Here is a 5,500-nt window from a genome sequence, read left to right as displayed (position 1 = left end):
TTGATCTCGAAACAGAAATTAAAATTAGAATATTAGATTTTATTTCACTGCCGGGTGAAACTTCAGAAATAATTTTTGATTCAATAAGTACTACTTTAAAAAATAATAATTTGAACTATAAAATCATTGCCTATTGTGAGAATAACACTAATGCAAATTTTGGTGGAAAAGCTAGAAGAAGCATCAATAACGTTTTTAGGAACTTAACGAACATTTGAACCACAAAATTATTAGAGTAGCTTGTTGGAAAGAAGGAATGGAAGACACTCAGACGTATCCCCATGGGTGTTCTCTATCAAAATTTGGATGGCTGCAGCATTAGCGCAGTGGAATTATACATGTATGACCAACAGTTTAATTCACATATTCCACCATGTGATGAAATGATGCTTGGTACTGAATTTGGAAAGAAATGAAGGACAGAAGATATGCTTCTAGTTCCATATAATTTGATATTAGTCTAACACTGACATACAGTGTGTTCATTTTAAAGCAGGTAAGAAACAAAATCATTATTTCAGTCTTGTATCTCTATTATTACAGTTGTTTTAAAGGAAGAATCAAGTAATAGAAAATAAAATAAAAAATAGAAATGCAAAACTCAAATAATGATTTTTTTAAATGATCTGTCTTATAATAAATGCACTGTGTTATGAATAACACAACATATTGCATTACACTTTACTCATATCTCATCACAAGCAACTTCAGTCCCGTCTTCCCTAGGATACTATGTTCAGCTGTTTCTTTGTAATATATATGTCAACAACCTTATATTTATGTTAGAAGATAGGGATGTAAATGTATTTATGTATGCTGAAAATTTGGTGACATGGTCTTCCATCCTCAAAAAAGGTACACAGAAATAGTTAATTAAATGATGTCATGAAGACTTGAGTACTTGGTGCCAATTAAATAAAATGCATAGAAACAGAAAAGCCTGTATAACTTTTGTATTGTGTCACAAGCCTTTTAACTAGGAGTTTTATATAATAATATCCATGTGCCTCAATACTAAACTTTTAACTAAATGAGAATTGTCTTAAATAGAAATTTGTCTTGGAATTAATGGATTGGAGGAATTATCATTGAAATAATTGTTTCTAAACATTTAACTACATGGTAATTGTCTTAAATAGGAATTGGTCTTGGAATTAATGGGTGGAGGAACTAACGTTAAGGATAAATAATTTTTTTAATGTAATTAAATAACAGGAGTAAGGTGGGGATATGCGACTTCCACTTTATTTACTACTTACAAACCTACTTACTGTTATGAAATATTCCAGCACTCAATTAATAACTGCCATTGAGGATTTAAAGAACAAATGCAAAATCAGATTCTTCGCCTTGACTGGCATTGAAAAAAACAACCCTAAGAGTTACTTTTATACTGAACTGGACAACTGTGCATGTCTCATGAGATACAAATTTCCAACTCAAGTTTCAACAACATTCTTAGACTTTCATAGATGTCTCAGATAAACTTTGAGCCACGAAGCTTAAAATTCAGCAGGGTTTTGTTTAATTTACATTGAGGGAAAAACTCAAGGATTTTGATGATTTACTAGACTGGTGCCCTTGTGAAGATACAATAGTTGTGTTTTGATCAGTGGAATATCATTGCTGGGCTGTCCACATGAGTAAGACTGGAATTTTTAATAGTCTTGATTATCTCTGCCATTCTGGCTTTATGGATAGTGATCACTTCCTTCTTTGTCCTGCTCTAACAAAGAATTCTCTACTTAAACATAATTGGGAAGCTCGAAATAACATGAGACTTTTTTCACACTATTTTAAACTTTAGTAATTTAAATTTAGCATTTTAAACTTTAGTAATTTAAATTCTGGCTTGGCTATTGAATTCTAATTTTATGCTTATATGCTATATTTTAATATTGTTTTATCACCTAAGGACAAATTTTCAAAGGTTTTTCTTTTTAAGTATATAGTTTACGAAATTTAACTCATAATATCCTAAAATATGATTTCAACTAACAAGGAATAAATAACATTTTTATGACTTGAGTATCAAGTATAATAACTGAAATTCAAATATTTCTTATTCGTAACATATTTTACTTGTATTCACTATCAAACATGCCAAACTTGAATAACACTGAATCTTGAAGGATCTTAATATCCAGTACTGTAAGCCTGAATACAGATGATACTGTAAGCAGCTTCTGTTTTATTACTTGATAAATACAAAGTTCTAAGATTGAAAACGAGGGGGAAAAAAAAAAAAAAAAAAGATTAAAAACCTAGGAATTGAAATACCACAACATATAAGGTAGAGTTAAATAAGCACGTAACTAAAAAAATAAGAAAACTGTAGCATGTTTTTCTTTAGTACTACTACTTTAATACATTTTATTACCTGTTACAACAAGTTTGATTGTTATGGCATTTGGATTTACAAAGTAGATCAGCTGATTTGCACAAACAGATGTTCGTAGTACACTTTTTTTAACAGCTGCATTTTCTAAGTCCTTGTCCCCCAACTAAAGAAATTTTTTTTTTTTCTTTTCTTTACTATTTCACATACACTTACTTCTATACCAACTTCTTCAATGTTCAAAAAATTTTTCTTTACAAAAAATAAACTGCTTTTCTGTTTACAACGATTTTAATTTACCGAACTTACTATCAAAAACATAAGAACTCATCATCTTAAATATCTCTAATAACGGCTATTATTGATTTTGGATCCATTTTTGATTTATCAATATCAGGTACTTTTATTTTAACATTTTTCCAAAAGTGTTTGTCCAAATGTAGGTTTCGGAAAGTTTTTATCACACAGTCTTCATCTTCTTTGCCTGCTTCTGAAGTCCTTCCTTAACTGTCTCTCGAAACACTTTCACATTTTGAGTTTTCTTGATAATTGCACCCGTTGTGTCAGAGCATATATCTGGTTCTTTCATTTCAATTCAAACTTTAGTATCTGCTTCCATTGTTATGTCTGATTATTTTTCATATGCATTATTATTATCTTGCAATTCTAAATCAACTGTTGATTCGAGATTAGTTTTCCCATTTTCTGTATTAACCACACGTTCATTAGTAATACATACTTATAACTTTTTTCTAAATCCTGTTCAGTGGTCATGTTACTAATCAAATTATGTTGCAAAACTGAGTTAGCAAGTCCTAGCTTCATAAGACAACTTTGCAGGACATCACAGGATAGCTTCATTAAGATGAACATTTGAATCCCTCCTGATATGCTTTGTTTTTTATTTTTGAACAAATTTTAATCCTTCTGACCAATTTCCTATCTTATTTGTTTCCAACATGTTCTCAACATCTTGGTTCACCCATTTGACAGAACTTTGTGACTGACTGTGTCTTGGTTTTCAGTGAGCTATTTTTATATCACTCCACATTTCACATAAACTGTTTATGATTTGATTTGGTTGCAAAATTCCCTCCTATTATCAGAATGAAAAATGCTCAGGACTCCAAAAGCTATGAAAATATCCAGAAAGTGATATGCTACTTCAACAATTCTTTTACTGTGTAAACTTCGGAGTAGGACAAATTGTGTAAGATGATCTTGATGCACTCAAATGAATTTCATATCATGATCAGTATTGGACTGCATATCTATTAGGTTGACTTGGCATCGAGAATTCATTTCACTATGCACAACTGATTTAATTACAATCCCATCTTTCACAGTTTTTTGTTTCTTCTGACATGGTTCGCATAGTCTTAAATATGTGAAAATAGGTTCTACTGTTACATTCTTGTACTTACGATTCAGTTCTTTAATCATGCAAGTTCTTTCACCATGGCCAATTGCAATATGAGTGCTGTGTTGAAGACTTCATCAGTTGTAACATAATATAGGATTTTTGCAAATAGTGATATTATAAGTTTGTCCTTTCCTCCAATTAGAATACGACAGCGTTTCAACCTTCTGTAATGAACTGTTTGTTTCTCCATCACATATTTCTCACTTGTTAAATAAAAGCAGTTATCAGGCTTATTTTTTACAAATTCAGACAAAATGTCATAATCTTTTTCCGCATAACATCACTCATTTCCCATCAGCAAAATAAAAAAAGCAAAGTATGTAAAAATGGAAACAAACTTCAGGGAAAGTGCAGAATCACCCCTGCTTAGCGCATTTCTCAAAATCGCCAACTTGAAAATAACAAGTCTAAGAATTGCACAAACTCAGTGTCCATGTACACAACGACCTATTTTTGCTTAAAATAACATCAGAGAATTACACAAACTTGGCACTACGCACTCCCTTGACTTTGTCCATGTGAACATCGATAAGTGGGCGATTCTGCACTTGCGCCCAAACTTCTTCTTTTTTAGATCGTAGCTGCTTAACTTGTTTAAATTATGTCCAAGTTAGACTGTGAATGGTGCAAATAAGGAGAGGCAGGAACAGAAAAGTGTCATAACGGAATTTGTGTGCGGAGGCTTATTCAAGGTTGATTTAAATCCCTTGTTTCAGGATTTTACCAGAAGGCATTGGTAACTCCTCGGTTTTACCTCAAAGGCTGAAGTGGAATCATATTAAAGCATACTTCGAGCTTTTAACAAGCTACTTTGGTAAAAGCTAGGTTTTACTGGTAAAACCTAGGATTTACCAGACTTTAGGATCTTACAGTAACATATCTCCATTCATACTGCGTATAATATTTTACTTGTAAAATGTATACGATTCTCTTATATTCTTATATATATTGATTCAAATAATGAATAAAACTTAAATGCAATAATGAAAAACAAGTGCAAATGATTTTTTAAAAAGTACGTAGCTTTTTCATAATATTTATTAAATTATAAAATGAACAAATATCATTATTTCACAATTCACAAAATTACACATATATACAATAGTTAATATATATTATTAGTAATCTTCCTTTTACTTACTGTTTATTCCTAACCTACTTTTTTTTTTTTTTTTTTCTTTATTACAGATACTTTAATAATCCCATTAAAATATTCTCGTGCTTTCATGAAAAGCAGTATTCAGCAGAATTACTAGATTTTATTTTAAATTAGATTTTATTTTAAATGATGTTATGATCATCAGTTATGTTATGATCATGTTATCAAAAACAGCAGTAATATTAAAGAATATGAAGATTTAAAAATTATTAGAACACTGCTCGTGTTTTGTTATACTTCTAACTCGGAAAAAAAATCTTCCGGATTCTACAATTCTGAAGTTTTAGTTACATGCTCCATTACATAACGCATTTGTAATCTAAGTTTGTTTTATTTGGTTATTAATGCAGTTATATGTAATCATGTCGAAACATTTATCAATACGTAATGGATGTAGTTACCAAATAATTTTTTGCCATCGGTGTTTGTTTACATCATGATATTAAGGATTTTCTATAAACTAAACTTCTCGAAATTCACATAAAAAAGTGGAAAACAGCCAATTATAGTAACCCAGACAAATAGTTTGTGACGTATTGTTGCCACCAGTCACGTGAGACCCGCTAACTTCCGTAAATCG

This window comes from Stegodyphus dumicola, chromosome 3 (assembly GCF_044657685.1).
Source record: "Stegodyphus dumicola isolate Sdum_Otavi_A_Nest chromosome 3, ASM4465768v1".
Classification (NCBI taxonomy): domain Eukaryota; kingdom Metazoa; phylum Arthropoda; class Arachnida; order Araneae; family Eresidae; genus Stegodyphus; species Stegodyphus dumicola.
This window is presented reverse-complemented; position numbering follows the sequence as displayed.